Source organism: Triticum aestivum, chromosome 1D, assembly GCF_018294505.1.
Source record: "Triticum aestivum cultivar Chinese Spring chromosome 1D, IWGSC CS RefSeq v2.1, whole genome shotgun sequence".
Lineage (NCBI taxonomy): Eukaryota > Viridiplantae > Streptophyta > Magnoliopsida > Poales > Poaceae > Triticum > Triticum aestivum.
The window spans coordinates 185,138,421-185,164,519 of NC_057796.1; positions in this window are offsets into that span (position 1 = coordinate 185,138,421).

The window sequence follows — 26,099 nt, forward strand, 5'->3', positions numbered from 1 at the left end:
ATTGAAATTCTTCTTAGGTCTTCAAATTCGTCAACAGCGCAACGACATCTTCATATCTCAGGAGAAATACCTCAAGGATGTGTTGAGGAAATTCGGCATGCAAGATTGCAAAGGCATCAAAATCCCTATGCCCACAAATGGCCATCTATGCACAGATGAAAATGGTATTGACTTAGATGAAAAGGTATACCGCTCCATGATTGCCTCTTTATTATATCTATGTGCATCTAGGCCAGATATTATGCTTAGTGTTTGCATGCATGCCCGTTTTCAAGCTACACTGAAGGAATCACACCATAAGGCTATGAAGCATATTCTTCGATATCTAGCTCACACTCCAACACTTGGATTATGGCATCCCAATGTAACATCCCAAATTTTCAATTTGGAATGTTATACATTAGATCATCATTGCATAGCATATTTTATTGCATTTTGGCAAAATCCTCAAAAATCCTAAGCAACTCAAGGACCCTCGGAGAGAGTTGGGGATTTTTCGCGGTTTTCATATTTGATTTTTATCAAATAATGAAACGAGGATTTTTGGTTTTAATTATTTTTCTCTCCGAAAAATATTTCGTATTAAAATAAATGAGAGGAGAAAATATGACTTCTCCAAAATAATTGAAATATTGGAGGAAAAATATTAAAATCAAATATTTGATTTTATTCGGATTTTATTTGCAATTTTAATTGCATCAGAAAAATTGCACGTTTTCAAAACTGCATTTTTGGGCCAAAACAATGTTCATCTCGTTCTAATTATTTTAATTAGATGGTGAAAATTTGTTTTGGCATTTTTGGATTTTTATTTATTTTTCTATGTTTTTTTAGGTTCGGCAAAATTATTTAAAAAAACGCGCGAGCGCCGACTGGGTCGAAGCCCAGCCGCGCGGCCCAGCCCGCCGCACGAGCCGTCCCTGACCTGGAGACCGCCGCCGCCCCTTGCCCCTCCCCCAAGGCAGCACCCCCCCCTCATATATACTCCCCACCCCGCCGCCGCCCTCACCTCACCCCGCCCCGACCCGAGTCCGCCAGGAGCAGCGCCGGAGCCGCCCGACCCCGCCGCCGAAGGAGCTCGCCGCCCGGAGCCCGAACGCCGCCGCCCGTCGCCCCCTCGACGACCCCGCCGCCTCCCGTCGCCTCCCCGCACCCCGCCGCACCCGAAGACCCCGCCGAAGCTCCGTCCTGCCCGCCGGAATACCTCGCCGGACGTATAGCCGAGCCGCCGCCGCCGTGCTAGTTTTTTTAAAACCGTTCAGTTTTTTTCCGAAACCCTAGATTTATTTTTTAAATAGATCGGTTTATTTTTTTCTTTGGTTTAGTTAGTTAGTGAACGTTCACCGATCTGTTCGTTTTAACGAACGTGTTCGCCAGTTAGTCGCAGTTAACGAACGTCCGTTCGTTTAACTATTCGTCAGTTTTCTTTTTCGTTGGATTTTCCGCGATTATTCCAGATCGCGATTTTTGATCAGATATTCATTCTGGTATATCTTTTAGGTCGTTTATCGGAATCAGGCGATTCAAGCGCCTAGAGTTTCGTCTCGAAATTCTCTTTCCGTTTACCCTATTCAAACAAGTTTTTGCTACTGTAAAATTTGACTTAGATCCAGATTAGTAAATGAAGCTTGCTTCTTTTGCCGTTTGACTTTCGTTGCTTCGTTTGATTCGATTCTTTTTGCAAACCGGAGTTCTTAAGTTGAACTTTCTGGTTAGATCTTTACTTGAGTTTTACATGTGCATTAGATGAGTGCTTATTGTTTGCTTGTTTGTTTGCGATAGAGTACCCGGAGTGCGCCGCTTGTTACTTCGAATCTCTAGGTTTCACGGATCATCAGCAAGGCAAGTAACACTTTGATCATACTTCTTTTACTACCCAGTTTTATTGCATTAGACCAATCCTCAAACATTGCATGATTAGGATCTAATTAAATTGTGGGTATTGGGAAGTAGTTGAGGTAGTACCTATTACCTGTTTATTATCAAACCTTTGGGAGTTACTTCTACGTTTGCTCATATTGCTATGCTATGCTAGTAGACGTGGATTGGGTTTGAGTGTTACCATGACAGATGTGAGATTGTTAATTAATGGTTAACCTTAAGGTGGCAACTAAAACTCACATCTGGGTGGATTGAGGTACCTGGGTATTCCAGGATTGCCTGTTTTTCTTTTGGACCGCCACCCAGGTTCAAAGGGATCATGAGATTATTCATGCTAGAAACTTCCGTGTGCAGCCACAAGCTATTATGGGCTCTAGCATAGTTGAGTAGGTTACATGATCTCTTGAAGAGGTGGGCTAGCAGATGTAGGGGAAAGTAGGTGTAACTGTCCACCCGGAGTAAAGAGTTATTGTTTCTGAAAGACTGTGTCTCGGTCATCCGTTTCTCAAACATCATGTAGTGCGAGAATCAAGCGGAGGCGATCGAGTCTTGTGGGGAAAAGTGCACAAACCTCTGCAGAGTGTATAAACTAATCATGGTTAGCCGTGTCCCCGGTTATGGACATCTTGAGTATCTAGTACTTGGATTATCATGTGAATCTCATCATGTTACTTTAATTAATTTTGTTGGGTTTGATGATGATACTTAATTGGGATTGAGAATGCTGTCAACCATTCTCAATGTTTAACAACCACCATGATAGTTAAATAAAATTTATTCCTTTGCAGTAGGGAAAAATTGGCTTTTCGCAAAACTGTAACCATAGAGCCTTCTACCAGCCATATATGCATGTAGTATAGCATTATTATGTTCATTACTCTCTATGTGTTACATTGCCAGCATATTCCATGTGCTGACCCGTTTTCGGGCTGCAACGTTTCATGTTGCAGACTTTTCAGACGACGAGTAAGGTGCCTTAGGTCGTGGTCTTATACTCAGTGATGCCGTTGGAGTTGATGGACTCACTTATCTTCCAAGTCTTCCGCTGTTATCGTTTTAGATGGCCTTAAGCCATATTTGTCATACTTATTTCTCTCTTGAGATACTCGATGTAATAAGTGTGTGATTGCTACTCTGTTATAAATCCTCCAAGTACTGTGCGTGTCAGCATTACTGATCCAGGGATGACACTGGTGCACAGAAGCACAGACTATTTGAGGTCTGGTCGCTACAAAGGTGGTATCAGAGCATTCTGCTGACTGTAGGACACGACCACTAAGCTTAAACCCTAGAACACTACTCTCTTCTCATTTCTGACTCCTCTCCACTTTCTACTCTTTTAGGAATGGCGGATGCAAGGAACAAGTTCATGCAACCGGATGAAGATACACCTTTTGGACGACACTTGAAGGAAGTCACTAAGTACCTGAACATCGGAATACCAAGCTTCACCGGGACTTACAAAGCCACACTACCAGAAGAGGAGCGCTGGAAGATTCAAGTTCAAGTTCCAGGAAGGACGTTTACGCCAGTCACTGAGCCTATAGAGTTTTCCTTTGATGCACCAACCTGGAGTTTAGGGAAGAGCATGGCAGCCCACATCTCTATGGGACGCATTGGAGAAGTCTACCACAGGGAGCTTAAGGATACTATTTATCAGATTTGTGGACGCCGAGATGAGCAATGGGAGATGATCAGCACCAAGAAGGATGGATCAATTGCAGCTTTCATCCAGGAGCAAAACCAACACATTCGTCGCCAGGAGAACCAGATGTGCGCAGACATGATAGATCTGAAGAAGGCATTGACCAAGATCACGGAGTTGGAGGAAGAACTCAAGTCTACGCGCGATGGATATGAGGAGGAGATCGCCACGTTGTTGGAGAAGAATGACGACCTGATAAAGAAGATCGGAGTATTCATGGGAGACCCAGCACCAGGAGGAGAAGATGACGATTCTACTTGCCCGGATAACTACATCATCATCGACGACACCGACTCGGACCCCAGTGAAGAAGATTTTGTTGATGAAGCTGGAGCAGATATCATGGAGCCTTCGACCGATCAAAATTTCTAGTAGACCCCCATAATCAGTAGTAGTATTTCCCCATGTATATAGTATAGTCCGAGCACTTTGTAACGATAGTTAGATCGATTGTATGCCTTGTTTGATTGAGTGATATTGATTGTGTTTGTCTCATGTGCATATGGGTAGTGTTTTCCCTCTAGACCTCATTCTATTCTAAATTCTCATCTTTTCTAAACCTATCAGATGCCTCCGAGACGCGACACCGGATTTGTTTTCCCACCGGAGATCACTCAGTTGATTCAGCAGCAGAATGCCCTGATGCAAGTGTTAGTACAGAACCAAGGCAACAACAACAACAACCCACCACCACCACCTGTTGATCACTTAGCCCGTTTCTTGAGGTTGAATCCCCTTGATATGTATGAATGGATTTGTGGATAAGTTTAAGTTGCCCACCAAAGTTCTCAGAACACCTATGTTAGTAACCTCGCCAGGAGCAGAGTATATGGCAAGCCAAGGATGTTTTCAGATGCCATTGGCCATAGGTAGGCATGTTTTCCCCTCAGACCTAATAGTTTTGGAGTCGCAAGGTTTGGACGTAATATTGGGTATGGATTGGCTATCGATGTATGGGGGAAACATCGATTGCGCCAGTAAGACGATTTTGCTTACCACCCCAGAAGGAAGAAGGATTAAGTATGTATCCCGGCATGTGCCGAAGAGGACTCAAGTAAATTCCTTATCAGGAGTTGTACAGGAGGAAGTACCAGTGGTGAAGGATTACCCGGATGTATTTCCAGAAGAGTTGCCAGGCATGCCACCAGATAGAGACATAGAGTTTTTGATTGAACTTTTGCCAGGCACAGGGCCGATATCTAAGAGACCGTACAGGATGCCCGCTAAGGATTTGGAAGAAATTAAGAAGCAGATTAAGGAGTTACTGGATAAAGGCTATATTCGCCCAAGTTCTTCACCTTGGGGATCACCCGTACTTCTAGTGGAGAAGAAAGATGGATCGTTGAGGATGGTTGTTGATTACCGAGGATTGAATGAAGTGACCATCAAAAATAAGTACCCACTGCCGATGATCAATGATTTGTTTGACCGATTACAAGGAGCTAAGGTATTTTCCAAGATCGATCTACGATCAGGATACCATCAGTTGAAGATTCGAGAGCAGGATATACCTAAGACGGCTTTTACCACCAGGTATGGGCTATATGAGTATACCGTTATGTCATTTGGTCTGACTAACGCACCTGCCTATTTCATGAACCTGATGAACAAAGTGTTTATGGAGTTTTTGGATAAGTTCGTCGTAGTGTTCATTGATGACATTTTAGTCTACTCCAAGAATGAAGAGGAGCATAAGGAACATTTGCGTTTGGTACTTGAGAAGCTCAGAGAACATCAGTTATACGCCAAGTTCAGCAAATGTGAGTTTTGGTTGAAGGAAGTTGGATTCCTCGGACATGTTATATCCGGAGAAGGAATAGCAGTAGACCCCACCAAAGTCGACACTGTGACAAACTGGGAATCACCCGCATCAGTTGGAGAGATCCGGAGTTTTCTTGGACTTGCAGGATACTACCGGAGGTTCATTGAGAATTTCTCGAGGATTGCTAAGCCCATGACAGAGCTGTTAAAGAAGGACACCAAATTCAATTGGACTGAGGAATGTGAAGCTAGTTTCCAAGAGTTGAAGAAACGTTTGGTTACATCACCAGTGCTGATTCTGCCAGATCAACGCAAGGATTATGAAGTATATTGCGACGCTTCACGTCGAGGACTTGGAGCAGTGCTAATGCAGGAGGGAAGAGTTGTTTCATATGCTTCACGACAACTTAAACCCCATGAGAAGAATTATGCCACCCATGATTTGGAGTTAGCAGCCGTAGTACATGCGTTGAAGACATGGAGACATTTTCTCATCGGAAATCACTGTGAGGTGTACACGGATCACAAGAGTTTGAAGTACATTTTCACGCAGAAGGAGTTGAATCTCAGGCAAAGGAGATGGTTGGAGCTCATTAAGGATTATGATATGAGATTGCATTATCACCCCGGGAAGGCTAACGTAGTAGCTGATGCGTTGAGCCGCAAGAGCCATGTTAACACCCTCATGACCGGAGAGTTACCGAAATTATTAGCCGAGGATCTTCGCGAGCTATGTTTGGAGATAGTTCCAAGAGGCTATTTAGCAACGTTGGAGATTCAGTCTACCTTGATGGAAAAGATCAGAGAAGCTCAGAAGACAGACAAGGAGATTGACGAGATAAAGGAAAGGATGAGCAAAGGAAAAGCCAAGGGATTTCGTGAGGATGAGCACGATACCTTATGGTTTGAGGACCGCGTTTATGTGCCCAATGATCCGGAGATCAGGAAGTTGATCTTGCAAGAGGCCCATGATTCACCGTATTCGATTCACCCAGGAAATACCAAGATGTATTTGGATTTGAAGGATACTTTCTGGTGGACCGGAATGAAGAAGGATATTGCGGAGTATGTAGCAGTTTGTGATGTATGTCAGAGAGTGAAGGCAGAGCATCAGAAGCCAGCAGGATTGCTACAGCCATTGCCGATACCCGAATGGAAATGGGATAAACTAGGCATGGATTTTATCACGGGATTGCCCAGGACTCGTTCAGGCTATGACTCAATATGGGTTGTAGTCGATCGTTTGACGAAAGTAGCTCATTTCATCCCAGTGAAGACCACTTACACCAGTGCTAAGTTGGCAAAGATATATATGACCAGGATCGTATGTCTGCATGGAGTTCCGAGGACCATTGTATCAGATAGAGGAACCCAGTTTACTTCAAAGTTTTGGAATCAGTTACATGAAACTTTGGGTACCAGGCTAGAGTTCAGTACAGCCTTTCACCCACAGACAGACGGACAGACCGAGAGAGTCAATCAGATTTTGGAAGATATGCTGAGAGCTTGTGCGCTAGATTATGGATCTAGTTGGGACGACAATTTGCCGTATGCAGAGTTTTCTTACAACAACAGTTATCAATCCAGTTTGAAGATGGCCCCTTTCGAAGCTTTGTACGGAAGGAAGTGTAGAACACCCCTGTTGTGGAACGAAGTTGGAGACCGCCAGTTGTTTGGACCAGACTTGATTAAGGAATCAGAACGGAAGGTGAAATTGATTCGCGATAGGCTCAAGGTAGCCCAGTCCAGGCAGAAGAGTTATGCGGATTCTAAACGCAAGGAGATAGTTTACGAAGTCGGAGACAGAGTTTACCTACGAGTATCACCACTTCGAGGAGTTAAGCGCTTTGGAGTTAAAGGAAAGTTAGCGCCACGTTTTGTAGGACCATACAAAATTTTGGAGCGTATGGGAGAAGTTGCTTACAAACTGGAATTGCCTAAAGGATTGTCAGGAGTTCATGATGTATTTCACGTTTCCCAGTTCAGGAAGTGCCACGCAGAGATGGCTGAGATACCACTGAGAGATACGGTGCCATTGGAAGCGATTCAGCTGGATAGTGACTTGACCTATGAGGAGAAACCAGTTAAGATTCTTGAGTATGCCAGCCGAGTCACCCGCAGCAAGGTTATCAAGTTTTGCAAAGTTCAGTGGAGTCACCATACCGAGGACGAAGCCACCTGGGAGCGAGAGGAAGATCTATGGAAGAACCACTCTCACCTATTTTCTAGCCAACCTGAATCTCGAGGGCGAGATTCATCTTAAGGGGGTAGGTTTGTAACATCCCAAATTTTCAATTTGGAATGTTATACATTAGATCATCATTGCATAGCATATTTTATTGCATTTTGGCAAAATCCTCGAAAATCCTAAGCAACTCAAGGACCCTCGGAGAGAGTTGGGGATTTTTCGCGGTTTTCATATTTGATTTTTATCAAATAATGAAACGAGGATTTTTGGTTTTAATTATTTTTCTCTCCGAAAAATATTTCGTATTAAAATAAATGAGAGGAGAAAATATGACTTCTCCAAAATAATTGAAATATTGGAGGAAAAATATTAAAATCAAATATTTGATTTTATTCGGATTTTATTTGCAATTTTAATTGCATTAGAAAAATTGCACGTTTTCAAAACTGCATTTTTGGGCCAAGAAAATGTTCATCTCGTTCTAATTATTTTAATTAGACGGTGAAAATTTGTTTTGGCATTTTTGGATTTTTATTTATTTTTCTATGATTTTTTTTAGGTTCGGCGAAATTATTAAAAAAAACGCGCGAGCGCCGACTGGGCCGAAGCCCAGCCGCGCGGCCCAGCCCACCGCCCGAGCCGTCCCCGACCTGGAGACCGCCGCCGCCCGAGTCCCGCTCGTCGCCGCCGCCCCTTGCCCCTCCCCCAAGGCAGCACCCCCCCTCATATATACTCCCCACCCCGCCGCCGCCCTCACCTCACCCCGCCCCGACCCGAAGCCGCCAGGAGCCGCGCCGGAGCCGCCCGACCCCGCCGCCGAAGGAGCTCGCCGCCCGGAGCCCGAACGCCGCCGCCCGTCGCCCCCTCGACGACCCCGCCGCCTCCCGTCGCCTCCCCGCACCCCGCCGCACCCGAAGACCCTGCCGGAGCCCCATCCCACCCGCCGGAATACCTCGCCGGAGGTATAGCCGAGCCGCCGCCGCCTGTGCCGTTTTTTTTTCCGAAACCCTTGATTTATTTTTTTAAATAGATCGGTTTTTTTTTCTTCGGTTTAGTTAGTTAGTGAACGTTCACCGATCCGTTCGTTTTAACGAACGTGTTCGCCGGTTAGTCGCAGTTAACGAACGTCCGTTCATTTAACTGTTCGTCAGTTTTCTTTTTCGTCGGATTTTCCGCGATTATTCCAGATCGCGATTTCTGATCAGATTTTTGTTCTGGTATATCTTTTAGCTCGTTTATCGGAATCAGGCGATTCAAGCACCTAGAGTTTCGTCTCGAAATTCTCTTTCCGTTTAACCTATTCAAACAAGTTTTTGCTACTGTAAAATTTGACCTAGATCCAGATTAGTAAACGAAGCTTGTTTCTTTCGCCGTTTGACTTTCGTTGCTTCGTTTGATTTGATTCTTTTTGCAAACCGGAGTTCTTAAGTTGAACTTTCTGGTTAGATCTTTATTTGGGTTTTACCTGTGCATTAGATGAGTGCTTATTGTATGCTTGTTTGTTTACGATAGAGTACCCGGAGTGCGTCGCTTGCTACTTCGAATCTCTAGGTTTCACGGATCATCAGCAAGGCAAGTAACACTTTGATCATACTTCTTTTACTACCCAGTTTTATTGCATTAGACCAATCCTCAAACATTGCATGATTAGGATCTAATTAAATTGTGGGTATTGGGAAGTAGTTGAGGTAGTACCTATTACCTGTTTATTATCAAACCTTTGGGAGTTACTTCTACGTTTGCTCATATTGCTATGCTATGCTAGTAGACGTGGATTGGGTTTGAGTGTTACCATGACAGATGTGAGATTGTTAATTAATGGTTAACCTTAAGGTGGCAACTAAAACTCACATCTGGGTGGATTGAGGTACCTGGGTATTCCAGGATTGCCTGTTTTTCTTTTGGACCGCCACCCAGGTTCAAAGGGATCATGAGATTATTCATGCTAGAAACTTCCGTGTGCAGCCACAAGCTATTATGGGCTCTAGCATAGTTGAGTAGGTTACATGATCTCTTGAAGAGGTGGGCTAGCAGATGTAGGGGAAAGTAGGTGTAACTGTCCACCCGGAGTAAAGAGTTATTGTTTCTGAAAGACTGTGTCTCGGTCATCCGTTTCTCAAACATCATGTAGTGCGAGAATCAAGCGGAGGCGATCGAGTCTTGTGGGGAAAAGTGCACAAACCTCTGCAGAGTGTATAAACTAATCATGGTTAGCCGTGTCCCCGGTTATGGACATCTTGAGTATCTAGTACTTGGATTATCATGTGAATCTCATCATGTTACTTTAATTAATTTTGTTGGGTTTGATGATGATACTTAATTGGGATTGAGAATGCTGTCAACCATTCTCAATGTTTAACAACCACCATGATAGTTAAATAAAATTTATTCCTTTGCAGTAGGGAAAAATTGGCTTTTCGCAAAACTGTAACCATAGAGCCTTCTACCAGCCATATATGCATGTAGTATAGCATTATTATGTTCATTACTCTCTATGTGTTACATTGCCAACATATTCCATGTGCTGACCCGTTTTCGGGCTGCAACGTTTCATGTTGCAGACTTTTCAGACGACAAGTAAGATGCCTTAGGTCGTGGTCTTATACTCAGTGATGCCGTTGGAGTTGATGGACTCACTTATCTTCCAAGTCTTCCGCTGGTATCGTATTTAGATGGCCTTAAGCCATATTTACATACTTATTTCTCTCTTGAGATACTCGATGTAATAAGTGTGTGATTGCTACTCTGTTATAAATCCTCCAAGTACTGTGCGTGTCAGCATTACTGATCCAGGGATGACATTGGTGCACAGCAGCACAGATTATTTGAGGTCTGGTCGCTACAAAGGTGGTATCAGAGCACACGCTGACTGTAGGACACGACCACTAAGCTTAAACCCTAGAACACGACTCTCTTCTCATTTCTGACTCCTCTCCACTTTCTACTCTTTTAGGAATGGCGGATGCAAGGAACAAGTTCATGCAACCGGACGAAGATCCACCTTTTGGACGACACTTGAAGGAAGTCACTAAGTACCTGAACATCGGAATACCAAGTTTCACCGGGACTTACAAAGCCACACTACCAGAAGAGGAGCGCTAGAAGATTCAAGTTCAAGTTCCAGGAAGGACATTTACGCCAGTCACTGAGCCTATACAGTTTTCCTTTGAAGCACCAACCTGGAGTTTAGGGAAGAGCATGGCATCCCACATTTTTATGTGACGCATTGGAGAAATCTACCACAGGGAGCTTAAGGATACTATTTATCAGATTTGTGGACGCCGGGATGAGCAATGGGAGATGATCAGCACCAAGAAGGATGGATCAATTGCAGCTTTCATCCAGGAGCAAAACCAACACATTCGTCGCCAGGAGAACCAGATGTGCGCAGACATGATAGATCTGAAGAAGGCATTGACCAAGATCACGGAGTTGGAGGAAGAACTCAAGTCTACACGTGATGGATATGAGGAGGAGATCGCCACGTTGTTGGAGAAGAATGACGACCTAATAAAGAAGATCGGAGTATTCATGGGAGACCCAGCACCAGGAGGAGGAGATGATGATTCTACTTGCCCGGATAACTACATCATCATCGACGACACCGACTCGGACCCCAGTGAAGATGACTCTGTTGATGAAGCTAGAGCAGATATCATGGAGTCTTCGACCGATCAAAGTTTCTAGTAGACCACCATATCAGTAGTAGTATTCCCCATGTATATAGTATAGTCCGAGCACTTTGTAATGATAGTTAGATCGATTGTATGCCTTGTTTGATTGAGTGATATTGATTGTGTTTGTCTCATGAGCATATGGGTAGTGTTTTCTCTCTAGACCTTATTCTATTCTAAATTCTCATCTTTTCTAAACCTATCAGATGCCTCCGAGACGCGACACCGGATTTGTTTTCCCACCGGAGATCACTCAGTTGATTCAGCAGCAGAATGCCCTGATGCAAGTGTTAGTACAGAACCAAGGCAACAACAACAACAACAACCCACCACCACCACCTATTGATCACTTAGCCCGTTTCTTGAGGTTGAATCCCGTTGATATGTACGAATGGATTTGTGGATATGTTTAAGTTGCCCACCAAAGTTCTCAGAACACCTATGTTAGTAACCTCGCCAGGAGCAGAGTATATGGCAAGCCAAGGATGTTTTCAGATGCCATTGGCCATAGGTAGGCATGTTTTCCCCTCAGACCTAATAGTTTTGGAGTCACAAGGATTGGATGTGATATTAGTCATCGATTGGTTATCGATGTATGGGGGAAACATCGATTGCGCCAGTAAGACGATTTTGTTTACCAGCTCAGAAGGAAGAAGGATTAGGTATGTATCCCGGCATGTGCCGAAGAGGACTCAAGTAAATTCCTTATCAGGAGTTGTACAGGAGGAAGTACCAGTGGTGAAGGATTACCCGGATGTATTTCCAGAAGAGTTGCCAGGCATGCCACCAGATAGAGACATAGAGTTTTTGATTGAACTTTTGCCAGGCACAGGACCGATATCTAAGAGACCGTACAGGATGCCCTCTAAGGATTTGGAGGAAATTAAGATGCAGATTAAGGAGTTACTGGATAAAGGCTATATTCGCCCAAGTTCTTCACCTTGGGGATCACCCGTACTTCTAGTGGAGAAGAAAGATTTATCGTTGAGGATGGTTGTTGATTATCGAGGATTGAATGAAGTGACCATCAAAAATAAGTACCCACTGCCGATGATCAATGATTTGTTTGACCGATTACAAGGAGCTAAGGTATTTTCCAAGATCGATCTACGATCAGAGTGCCATCAAGATTGCTCATAACCCAGTTCAGCAGTCGAAGATAAAGCACATCCAGATTCGTCATCATTTTCTTCGTGATCATGTGTTGAAGGGCGACATGTCTATTGAGCACGTGAAGACTGATGAACAGCTAGCCGATATCTTCACAAAGCCCTTCGATGAGAAGAGATTTAGCAAGTTGCGGTGTGAGCTAAATATCTTAGAATCTTCGAATGTTCTTTGAAAAGGACACACATCCTAACACTTATGCAAAATTGATGACTTAGATCTGCAACACATGAAGTAACGTTTTCCTTCAATCCATGAAGACTAACCCTCTAAGTGTGAAGAAATTAACAAAGAATTTGATTCTTAGAGCCCTACGACAAATGTATGCGATGTCTGAAATCATCATTCTTATATGGTGGGTCACGCCACCAACAAAAGTTGAAAATCTTCGATTTGAGTTTTTCTTCAGTGTTAAAATTCCTCAGTTGTTCAAATTCTTCATCTTTGCATTGTCTTCACTCTTTCCGTCATTGTTCTTCATTGACTATATATATATATATATATATATTTGTGTTTTCAGTCCTCTACAACGTTCACTTATTGCTAATTCTTCAAGTTGACTTTTCTGCTAACTGAATGTGATCGGACCCGTCCCCCTCTATGCTAAACTCAACCCAGTTTGTTCACAAATTCTTCATGTGCGTTCTATTTTGAAACCCATTCAAAATATTCAATGTGTCCTTGTCAGCTGAAGAATTTGCGAACGGAACTTTAAAATATTCATATCTGAATTTTTGGCTTTTGCCGCCCAAATCGTTCCGCATCCCACGATAAGATTTATCTATTCACCCACGATCTCACACGATCTCCACCTCTCTGTACGTGGGTGACACATGTCGCTAGGATGAGAAGGGTCAGGGGCACGTTCATCCATTTTCCTCGGACGAGCGGTTTTTTCACCTCGGTAATAAATACCCCTCACCCTCTTGAAACCACATTTACCCCGCTCGACCTCACTCCCCTCGCTCAAACTCTCAGACCTAGCGCCGCTGCTACTTCCATCATCGCCGGTGAGGAAGAGCTTCACTGCCTCGACCTCGTCGCCGTCGTACTCGCGCTGGCCGCGGAAATCTTCACTCTGCCGCCGCCGTAGCTGTCTTCCTCTGCCAAGTTAGGGCGTGGAAGATCTGAACGGACGAACTTCCCATCTACTACTCAGAGTTTGTTGTGTTCTTCGTCAAGGGTAAATAAAATTTATTTTTACTGCCCTTGTTGATTCTGATGATTTCCACAAAATCTTCAAAAGGTGTTTATTCTTCAACTTCCACACTCGTAAACACCTCACATGCATCTGTTCTTGATTTGTTTCTCTAAGCAACGTTTTTCCTCAAGATTCCTCAATTGTGTGGATTTTCAATCTATAAAACTCTGGAACCTAAGTCAAAGACCGCTTAGTGAAATTCCTCAAGACACCTCTGGTCATATTCCTCAAACCTATTTCCTTTGAAAAACTTCTGAGAACGCATATGACCTCTCCAAATTCTTCACACCTATAGTCTGTTCACAGGTACACATGTCCGCTGCTGAGTCACTAGGTTCTCATCAACTTAACTCATTTGCAGTGTTCCTCGAAGACAAATTGCATTCCTCTTCAGAGAATTCCATTGTCCAAAATCCTCAGCTGAAGAAAATGGCTGATGGCAAGAGACCTCAGAAGGGATGGAAAGAATTGGAAGTAAACACTGCCTTTGAGATTCCAGATGACATCTATGAGGAATATTGCACTCCCAATGAAGCCAAACATGACAAGGAGAAAAAGAATCAGCGCAAGGTGCGCATACAAAGGATAGAGAGGAGATGGGCACGGGAATGGAGGGAGTACAGATATGTCACTCCTAAGTACATGAAGAAATTCGCTTTACACCCTCCTTGCCCAAGACCTCCATTGGCACCAGGCCAAGAAGCTGATCCCACTAGCCTCATGCGCGGTGAGGACTATCCAGATGAATGGGCCAGACGACAAGCTAAGTTGGCCAAAATGGCCAAAGAAGTAGTGAGGAAATTCAACGAAGATTCTGCTGCTGCCACTACTGAGGCCTCTGCTAGTAAGCCCAAGAAGGCTATGCCCAAGAAGCCTGCACACAAGCCCAGTTCCTCAGCAATGCCCTCACGGCCAAGCTCTTCAATGCCCTCACGGCCAAGCTCTTCTAAGCCCTCACGGCATATTCCTCAAGCAGCTCCAGTTCCCCCTGTTGCAAAACCTTCAGCTGCTACTGCAAAGTCCTTGGCACCTGCGCATCTTGCCTCTTGCCAAAGGACTACATGCATCTCAATTGCTTCAGGCCTTGTACAATGGGAGGTGCTTAGAGAAATAAACCTCAGGAGCATCTGCAAGTTCTTCAGCTCCTCCGCAGTCCTCAACAGGCCCAACTTTGCTGAAGACAAAGGCCACTGCTGTACGAGGCACAAGACCAAGTCCTCACAAGAAGCAGGTTGCCTTCCATGTGCCGTCAAGTGAAGACGAAGCTGATCATGAGGAACTAGCTGAAATCATCAGAGACAGACAACATAGGGCTGCTAGAGCCAAAGGCAGTAATGTGCCATTGATGCTGGATCCCAAGTTGATCCTAGACTTCATCGACCTATGGCATAAGGACCCCAACATTCCTTTGCGTGAGATGAACCTCACTCCTGGCCAAACTCATATGTTGACTGCCTTCACTGGTGAGGAAAAATGGAAATCTGAACAGGGGAGGAAGGTGAAGAAAGCTTAGTACAAGAAAGAGCGCTTTCTGAAGCAAAATGTTTTGAAGCTATCACCTGATTAACTTGTCGCTCGCAATCAGAAATCAAGAGTCTCAGTGATGAATTTGACCGATACTATGCTGACTGGCTGGGAGCCAAAGTCAGATTTGTCAAGCTGACCAAGGGATTCACCTCAAATGTTGCAGCCTCGACGCAACATGAAGTTCCTCAGGCTGAAGCATCTGCTCAGCCTACTGAAGAATATGCCAGCACCGCTGATGAAGATCAGGCCGCTGAAGAAAATGAGAGCACCAGGGCTGATGAAGACATTCCAGCCGCTGAAGAAATTGCCATGGCAACCTCTAGTGTTGCACCTGAAGAACAAGCCAGGCCATTTGAAGCATCTGCTGCTGTGCCTACAGACACTGACAATGCCAGGGCAACTACATCAGTTGCGCCTGAAGAAACTGCACCAAATTCCTCTGCTCCTCCTGCACCAACGACAAGTCCTATCCTTTCTTCTGCATCAGAAGCGAAGAAAACCAAAGCTGCGGAGCGAGCAGCTGTGAAGAAAAGGAAAGCATCTGCTTCCTCAGAGTCTTCAGCTCCAAAGAAAGTAAAGACTTTGACGAGCTCCTATGAAAATCCCATAGATGTTGTTCCTGTATCAAGCATGCCGTCAAAGGAGATTGTTCCCTTTGGTGAGGAATATGTGATTCCAAGTGAATCAGATGAAGAAGATCCTTCTGCTGCTACGTCAGAGCAGTTGGATGAAGAGATTGAAGTGGACAATGTCACTTTGACTCAACTGGTATCATTGCCCATGCCTCAGTTCACAGCTGAAGAGGCAGGCGTTGAGGAAATTGATGAAGAAGATGAAGATCTAGATATTGGTTGTTCAACGCCAATTCTGAATGATGACTACTGGGAAAGTCATCACCCCAATTCACCGCTGTTCACACCTCTGCAACAGATTCCTCAGTCCCCTGTCCAGACTGAAGAAATTCATACGGGTTCTGAAGAACATCAAGCTTCTCTTCTCACTATTCATGAAGAAGTTCCAGCCACTAGTGCTGATGTAAATGTTGCTGAAGAAATGGAGACCCAGGATGCTGCTGATGCCATTGCACCTGAAATTCCTCAGCCTATGGCTCCAGTGGATATACCTCAAGAGGCTGTGAAGACAACAACTGCAAACCTTCAGCCCAAGCCACAAAATCATTTCTCCAAGAAGCAGAAGCTCAAGGCTGAAGATTCCTTCAATGAGCACATTATCTTCACTGACTACAATCCATATGATGTTGCTCGACTTCGTCGCAAGCGCTTCTGGACTGCTCGCCAGATGAACTTCTATTCTTCTCTGCTATTCGATAAGGACAAGATCTTTGTCTTTGACCATGAGCAAATTCCTCATGTGGATATGGAGTCGCTGCCCTGCTTGACCCCAGTCCTTAGTGTTCTTCATGACGCTGGGCTGCTCAACTTCTGCACCGACATCTGTGACTGGAATGAAGAACTCATTCTTCAGTTCTAAGCCATGCTGCACACCACAGGCAACGTCAAAGATGTCAATTCATGGGTGTTGGACTGGATGACTGAAAACACTCACTACAAAGCACCGTCCTCTGAATTACTTCATGCCATCCCAATTAGTCCTCCCTTTGAAGGTGCAAGGCGCATCTATGATGAACTTGAGCTATCCAATCACCTGATGCAAGTGCTGATGAAGCCTTTGAAGCCAGGCCAAGCTCCAAGAACCAAATTCCTCGTCAAGGAACTGCTCTATGTGCCAAGGACCATCTACAGGATATTGACCAAAACCCTCAGTCCAATCAAGGGCCACAACTCTAATGATGAAGAAGTTGTTGGCATCATGAAGAATCTGCTTTTCAACATCATACATGGTATTCCTATCAACTACCATGATTTCTTCATGAGGACTTTGGCCAATGTCGCTCTGTCACCTTTTGAGTTGAAGCCTTACGCTCCTTGGATTATGAGATTCCTCCGATCAAGGTCTTTAATTCATTACAAGGCTGATTTTCAGAATCACCTCACCTACTTGCCGCCAATTGAAGTCCTCAAATGGACTATTTCCTCAACTGATGAGAAGGGAAAGGCTGCTGTAATTGATGAAGGCACTCGTCCATTGGATGGACAGTTTCACAAAGCTGCATCCTACTCCACCAATGATGACTCTGCCACTCATGACACTGCTGCAAATTCTTCAAAGAAAAATCCTCAAGCCACTGCTCCACGGGTGATGACTGATCATGAGCTTCTCCTCAGTCTTCATCAAAAGGTCGATCGCGACCAAAAATGGGTCAAGCGACAGTTTGGTTTAATTCTTCAGAATATGACAATCACTCAGAACTGTGTGAAGAAGAACCATTACTATCTGCATGAAGTGTTTGATCGCACCTGGGCTGTATTGTCTCACCTCTACGGTGAAGAAGATCTCAAGCAAATGGGCTTCAAGCAGGACTTTGACTGGTCTCAGCCACCTTCGAAGAAATTCAAGAAGGTCAAAGTTCCTCACTTGGTGGCCAGCTCATATTCTTCATTGCGCGAGACTGATGAACATGAAGACTTGGACGACACTGCGGCAGGCCCTACATCAACGGACGACCCCAACAACGCTGGCGCTCCTCCATCGACATCATGATGATATTCTTCAGGGGCGTTAGTCCTATTTTTTTGTCCCTTTTGATCATTCGATGACAAAGGGGGGGAAATTTGAGATAGTCTTCAAGCGGGTCTCTATATTTGGGCTTTTTTGCTAAGTTATAACTCTCGTTCTTCTGAAGATTTTTGTTGGATCGAGTTGTAAACTTAAGTCCAATGGTGGTCTGATACTTTTGCTCTATTTTTCTGCATGTTATTTCCTCATATATGTTAATGCATGCATGGTAATTACATCAGTTACCATATTTTATCATGCATTTCAAATTCTTCACATCATATGTTGAATGCGTGTATGAATTACAAGATATAGGGGGAGATCTCCATGATTCTACTCTACAATGTGCATTTGCTATTCAAAGCAAATTCCTCACAGGTGCACATCTTCAGGGGGAGTTTATCTATATCTTGCAATTAAATTCCTCAATTTCAGTATTTACACTTCATATGTTTATCCCCATTGAAAACTTAACCTATATTGTCATCAATCACCAAAAAGGGGGAGATTGTAAGTCCATCTAGTGCCCCTTAGTGATTTTGGTGTATTGAAGACTTATAGGTTAAGTGACTAATGCATTTGTGAGTATACACCGGTCTATAAGTCTATGAGGAGTTTGATATTTATAGAGAAAGTCGATCCCTAAAAATGAATTTCTTCAACTGAACACTTTGGCTTTCTGAAGACTTTGGAAGTGAAGAAGTTGGTGTGACCATGAAGACTTGATATTCATGCGAGGAACATGAAGCGTGAAGACTTTTATTTTTGTTGTCTAGTTTTCTCTTTCTTGAGACATAGGAAACATCGTACTGTTAAAGGGGGTCGAGGTAAAACTAAGGAAAAGTTTCCAAGTGATGCTCATCTCAAAATCCTACAAACCCAAAGTGATTGAGCATCACTGAAGAGATTGTTCATGTGTGGAACCGATGCTTATTACCTTTGAGGACTGTGCATCCTCCAGACAGTTAGGCGTCATGGTCTAGAGCATCCAAGAGGAAATTGTGGATCGCCGAGTGACCGAGTTTGTGAAGGTTTGGAAGTCACCTGAAGACTTACCACAAGTGATTGGGCGAGGTCTGTGTGACCTTAGCTCAAGGAGCATACGGTGAGGACTGTGTGTCCTCATGTTTAAATACCTAGCCGCTCCAACCAGATGCACGACTGTCACAGCAGTTGGAACTGGTCTACCAAATCACTGTCTTCACCGAGCTACTAGTTCTATTTCCTCAACCCTTCCATTTCCTCATTCAGATACTGTTGTACTTGATCGTTACTGTTTGAAGACTTTGACTGAAAACTTTCTCAATTTCCTCAATCCTATTTCTTCAGTCAGTTTGTCCTCAGTCTGCTTATCATGTGTTTATGCAACTTGTAGTCTGTGCTTGTTTTCATTTCATTATGATGACTGTGCTACTGCTCTGTTATGCTTGCATCTGAGTACTTATTCCGCTGCTAGTTGATCGTGACTTAGGAATTTCCTCACCCTGAAATTCCTCAGTGACGAATTTGTAAAAATTGCCTATTCACCCCCCCTCTAGTCAATATAACGCACTTTCAATTGGTATCAGAGCAAGGTACTCCCTTGTTCTGTGTGATTTTGGTTTAACCGCCTGGAGTTTTAGTTCTGTCGACCGCAGGAATGAAGACTGTGTCATGCCTCATCTTTGACGGTCATGATTATCCCAAGTGGAAGGCCATGATGAAGAAGTGCCTCATGGCGATGAACAGTGAACTTTGGACCGTCACTGAGATTGGTCTTACCGGTCTATGCAAGATGGCGGAGGCTGATGATATTCGCAAGTACACCCTACTTAACCTCACGGCGAAGGACATCATCTGCTCCTGTCTGTCCCAAAATCAGTTCAGGAACATTATGCATCTCAGCCATGCGAAGCTTATCTGGGACCGACGCTCTGAGGTCTATGAAGGTCATCGAACTCGTCATGATCCCTGGTTTGAGGATTTCAACGAATCGATCAAGGCGATGACTTTCGATCCATAATCATCATCCTCTGCACCATGCCTTATGGCAAAAGGTGCCAAGGTAACTGAATGCTACCTATTTGAGTCTAGTGATGATGAATCTGGTGATGAATTTGGACCCAACTATACCAAACTTGCTTCCCTTGCCACTAAACAACAAAGGTCTTTGGAAAAAGTTCAAAATATGCTTGATGAAAGCGATGATATGTTGGGTGAAGAAATGGATCGCACTCAAACCTTGTCTGATAATCTTCAGAGACTTCAGTCCAAGTTTGATAACCTTTAGAGTCATCATAACACTCTCTTATCTGATCATGAGAAGCTTTCTTATGAATTTCTTCAAAGAAAGCAAGATCTTTAGAGGCTAAGGGTGAGTTATGAAGATCTTCAGAAGGAACGTGATTCATTGCTTGCTCAACATATCAGTGCCGCTCAGGAAGAATTCATTCCACCATGTTTGAAATGCATTGAACGTGAATGCGCTAATTCTTCACCTGAAAGTTCAAATGCTTATATTGCTGCAAATTCTTCAACTGTCTGTGCTATCACAAATTCGTCATCTGAGGATGCTACTAGTATCACTGACAATGCAGGGCTGAAGGAATTGTATGTGATAGGCATGTACAAAAGCCTCAAAGGGCATCAAGCACTTTGTGATGTGCTTAAAAAGTAGATCCTCAACAGGAACCCTAGGAAAGAGGGTATTTCCTTTGAGAGGAAACTCAATGCTGATGGGACCTACTGGAAACTTGAGCAGTATCCCAAAACCTCATTGGTTGCTGCAAAATGACCTCCCGTAGATCCATCCACTCTATCTGGCTTTACATGTGAATCTTCATATTCTTCTGATGAGTCATTTGACTCCAACTATAAACTGTTCAAAAATCAGAATGGTGAAGTATTTGCTAGATATGTTGGCACTAACTGCAGGAACGGTCCCTCTATGAAGAAAATCTGGGTTCCCAAAAGGTGCCTTGAAAGTCTTCAGGTGAATGTCATCATGACACCACCTGACAAGAATAGGAACCCCAAATCAAATTCTTCATATGGACCAAAGTCTTCATATGGATCCAAGTCCTCATATGGATCAAATTCCTCACATGGATCAAAGTCCTCACATGAACATCATTGTGCTAACACCTCTGTTTCGCAGGGAAAGACAAACGGCTATGAATATGTGCATTATTCTTCAAATCATTATGTTCATAAGTCCTCGAAGAATTTCTCTGCTTATTCATATGCTTACCCTAACCCCTCTTCTGTGAAACGAAGTGGACTGGCTTCTATGCCACCTTTCTCTTATGGAGCTCGCAGAATGATGAACTCTTTGCCACCCCTCCAGATGTGGGTGGTGAATAAAAAGAACTAATCTCTTATGCAGGGCCAGGTCTCCAGAGGAACCCAAACGTCTGAAGAATTTGCTGGAGACCTGAAAAAGCTTGAAAGGACGCAATCTAATCATGAAGAAATGAATTTTCATTTCTCATGTCCTCATACCGCTATATCTGTTCTATTGCTTGATGAAATTGATCTGATAAATTTGATGTCATATTCTTCACTGATGAAGTATATGAGTTTGTAAGATGCACTAATTCATCTGCAGGATGATCAACCCAAAGCTACTGAGTGGGTCCTCGACAATGGATGTACAAATCACATCACTGGTGACAGGAACTTATTGATGGATATTGCTTTATCTCCATCACATCTGAAGCATATCACCTACGCTCACAAAGGCAAAAGCAAGGTATTGGGTCTAGGTAAGGTTGCGATCTCAAAGGATCGACACATGGACAAAGTAATGCTTGTCGAGTCCTTAGGATTCAACCTCATGTCTGTCTCAATGCTTTGTGATCTTGATATGGTTGTTGTCTTTGGCAACTATCATTGTGTTGTGATCATGGAAGCTGACCATTCCAAAGTCTTCAAAGGCTTTAGGAGAGGAGACTTGTATATTGTTGATTTCTCTACAGGACCACAACCTACTACATGTCTACTTGCAAAAGCTTTAGAAGGCTGGCTATGGCATCGACGATTTGGTCATGCTGGCATGAGGAACTTGCATACTCTCGCGAAGAAGAAGCATGTCATTGGCATCGAGGATGTCAAATTCCTCAAGGATCACCTGTGTGGAGCTTGTGAAGCTGGGAAGATGACCAAGGCCAAGCATCCCTCAAAGATTATCATGACTACCACTCGTCCATTTGAATTGCTTCACATGGATCTCTTTGGCCCTACTCATTATGCCACATTCACTAATGTTGCATCTTTATATGGCTTTGTTATTGTTGATGACTATTCTCGTTACACATGGGTGCATATCGTCACTTACAAATATGAAGTGCAGGAAGTCTTCAAACGATTTTCCTCGAGGGCTTCAACCAACTTTGGTGTGAAGATCAAACACATCAGAAGTGACAATGGGACCGAGTTCAACAACACTGGTCTTGATGACTATCTTGATGAACTTGGTATTACTCACGAGTTATCTGCTCCTTATACTCCTCAGCAGAATAGCGTCGTGGAGCGCAAGAACAGGACTCTTGTTGAGATAGCTTGCACTATGCTTGATGAATACAAGATGCCTCATCATTTCTGGCCTGAGGCAATTGATACTGCGTGCCACATCATCAACAGGGTATATCTTCACACATTCTTCAAAAAGACCTCATATGAATTCCTCACTGACAAGAAATCCAATGTGAGTTATTTCAAAGTCTTCGGTGCTAAATGTTGGATTAGAGATCCTCATCACAATTCTAAATTTGCACCAAAAGCACATGTAGGTTTTATGCTTGGTTACGGAAAGGACTCGCACACCTATAGAGTCTTCAACACTGTTCATCACAAGGTTGTTGAAACTGTAGATGTGCGGTTCGATGAAACTAACAGCTCGCAAAGAGAGCACCTACCTCCTGTGCTAAATAAAAAGTCACCTGAGGAGTCCATCAAGTTCAAGGCTACTGAGGATGTCATTCCTACCGAAGAATCTGCTGAAGAAGTCATTCTAGAACGTGAAGAACATCATGCTGGTGCATCTGATCTATTTATCTTGCAATGGGAAGAGGTGCTTTGTTGCTGGTTTGATTATACGGTGCTTGATCCCAATGACAGAAGGGGAACCGACACGTATGTATTGTTGCTACTAAGGACAAAACGATGGGGTCTATCTCTATATAGATAGATCTTGTCTACATCATGTCATCGTTCTTATTGCATTACTCCATTTCTCCATGAACTTAATACAGTAGATGCATGCTGGATAGCGGTCGATGTGTGGAGTAATAGTAGTAGATGCAGGCAGGAGTCGGTCTACTAATCTTGGACGTGATGAATAATGAACATTGCCTGGATATCGTTCGATCTATTTATTTTATTTGGCGTTCGATCTATCAATCTCCTACAATTTTATCTCAGGTCCGTTTGCCTATCTTGAGGCGCCGTACCCGGAAGGGATTGACAACCCCTTTAACACGTCGGGTTGCGAGGATTTGTTATCTGTGTATAGGGGCTGTTTACATTGTGTTGCTTGGTTCTCCTACTGGTTCAATAACCTTCCTCTTTGGGGAAATACGGACGTAGCTTCAAGCGACATCAAAAGGAATTTCTAGCGTCGTTGCCGGGGAGGATCTTCAACATATACCAGGTTCCTAATCACAAATCTCATCTCCTCGAAATTTACATTATTTTCATTTGCCTCTCGTTTTCCTCTCCCCCCACTTCACAAAAATTTGCCGTTTTATTCGCCCCTCTTTTTCCGTTCACCATTTTCTTGCCGGATCTATTTTTTAGTGCAATCTTGTTGTGTGGTCATCATGACTCAAGAACACCAAGTTATGTGATTTCTCAAATACCAACAATAATGATTTTATTGGCACTCCGATTGCTCCTCCCGCCACAAGTGCGGAGTCTTGTGATATTAATACTACTTTGCTGAATCTTGTTATGAAAGATCAACTTTCCGGTACGCCTAATGAGGATGCCACGTCCCATCTTAATACCTTCGTGGAATTATGTGATATGAGAAAGAAAAAATATGTGGACAATGATGTTGAGAAGATGAAATTATTTCCATTTTCTTTGCATGATTCTGCAAAAAATTGGTTCTCCTCTTTGCCTCGCAATAGTATCGATTCTTGGAATAAATGCAAAGATGCTTTTATCACTAAGTATTTTCCTCCTGCAAAAATTATTTCCCTTAGAACCCAGATCATGAATTTCAAGCAACTTGAACATGAGCATGTTGCACAATCTTGGGAAAGGATGAAAATGATGCTAAGGAATTGCCCAACTCATGGGTTAAATCTTTGGATGATCATACAAATTTTTTATGCGGGTTTGAATTTTTTTTCTCGTAATCTTTTAGATTCCACCGCGGGTGGTACTTTTATGGAAATTACTTTGGGTGAAGCCACCAAATTGCTTGATAATATCATGGCAAATTATTCACAATGGCATACCGAAAGGGCTCCTACTTGTAAAAAAGTTAATTTGGTTGAAGAAATTTCTTCTTTGAGTGAAAAAGTTGATGCTCTTATGAAATTGGTTGCTAGTAAAAGTGCTTCTATTGATTTTAATGATATGCCTTTGTCTACCTTGATTGAGCAAAATAGTGATGCTATAGATGTGAATTTTATCTCTTGAAATAATTTCAATAACAATGCTTATAGAGGTAATTTTAATCCTAGGCCTTTTCCTAGTAATTCTTCTAATAATTATGGTAATTCCTATGGAAATGAATCTTATAATAATAGGAACACCTCTGATCTTGAGAATAATATTAAAGAATTTATCAACACGCAAAAAGTTTTCAACGCTTCCATAGAAGAAAAGTTGAGTAAGATTGATGATTTGTCTAGAAGTGTTGATAGAATTGCTCATGATGTGGAAAATCTCAAGATGAAAATTTTTGTGCCTAAAGTAGATGAATCAATTAAAGCTCTTTATGTTTTTATGGATGAAAGTAAGAAAATAACCACTATGCTTAGAGCTAAAAGAGAATTTTGAGAAAAAGCGTTTTCTAGTGATTTCTTTCGCAAAAGTGATGAAGATCTTAAAATGATTGGTGTTTATTCTATTGATTCCTTGTTTTGTAAAGATAAGATTGATGAAAAAGGGACTGGAGAAGAGGCAACTTTAGGTGGAAGGCGTTCCAATATTTCAGAGGGTGAAAATCTTATTGAGAAAATTGATGAAAGTGGGTTTGAAGAGGTCAAAACTTTAGCTAGTGATGTGCCCATTCTTTTGGATTACAAAGACTTTGATTATGATAGTTGCTCTTTGATTGATTGTATTTCTTTGTTGCAATCCATGATAAATTCACCCCATTCTTATGAACAAAATAAAGCTTTTACTAAACATATTTTTGATGCTATGATGAAAGCTTTTGAAGAAAAAATGGAATTAGAAGTTTCAATTCCTAGAAAATTGCATGATGAGTGGGAACCTACTATCAAAGTCAAGATTAAAAATTATGAATGTTTTGCTTTGTGTGACTTGGTTGCTAGCGTTTCTACAATTCCGAAATCTTTATGTGATGTGCTTGGTTTTACCGATCTTGAAGAATGTTATTTAAATTTGCACTTGGCGGATTCTACTATTAAAAAGCCTATGGGAAGAATTAATGATGTTCTTATTCTTGCAAATAGGAATTATGTGCCCATAGATTTTATTGTTCTAGATATTGATTGCAATCCGTCTTGTCCAATTATTTTTGGTAGACCGTTTTTGCGCACTATCGGTGTCGTGATTGATATGAAAGAAGGCAACATTAAGTTCCAATTTCCTTTGAGGAAGGGTATGTAACACTTCCCTAGAACAAGAATTAGGCCACCATATGAATCAATCATGAGGGCATCTTATGGATCTCGAACCAAATATGACAAAATTTAGATCCTTGCTTTCTGCCTAGCTAAGGGCGTAAAACTATAGCACTTGTTGGGAGGCAACCCAATGAATAAAATTTATTTTTGCTTTTTGTTTTGTGTTCTTGAGTGTTAGCACAATGGGAAGAGGTGCTTTGTAGTGGGTTCGATCTTACGGTGTTTGATCCCAGTGATAGAAGGGGAACCGACACGTATGTATCGCTGCTACTAAGGATAAAACGATGGGGTCTATCTCTACATAGATAGATCTTGTCTACATCATGTCATCGTTCTTGTTGCATTACTCTGTTTCTCCATGAACTTAATACACTAGATGCATGCTGGATAGCGGTTGATGTGTGGAGTAATAGTAGTAGATGCAGGCAGGAGTCGGTCTACTAATCTTGGACGTGATGCCTATATATTGATCATTGCCTGGATATCGTCATGATTATTTGAAGTTCTATCAATTGCCCAACAGTAATTTGTTCACCCACCGTTTGCTATTTTT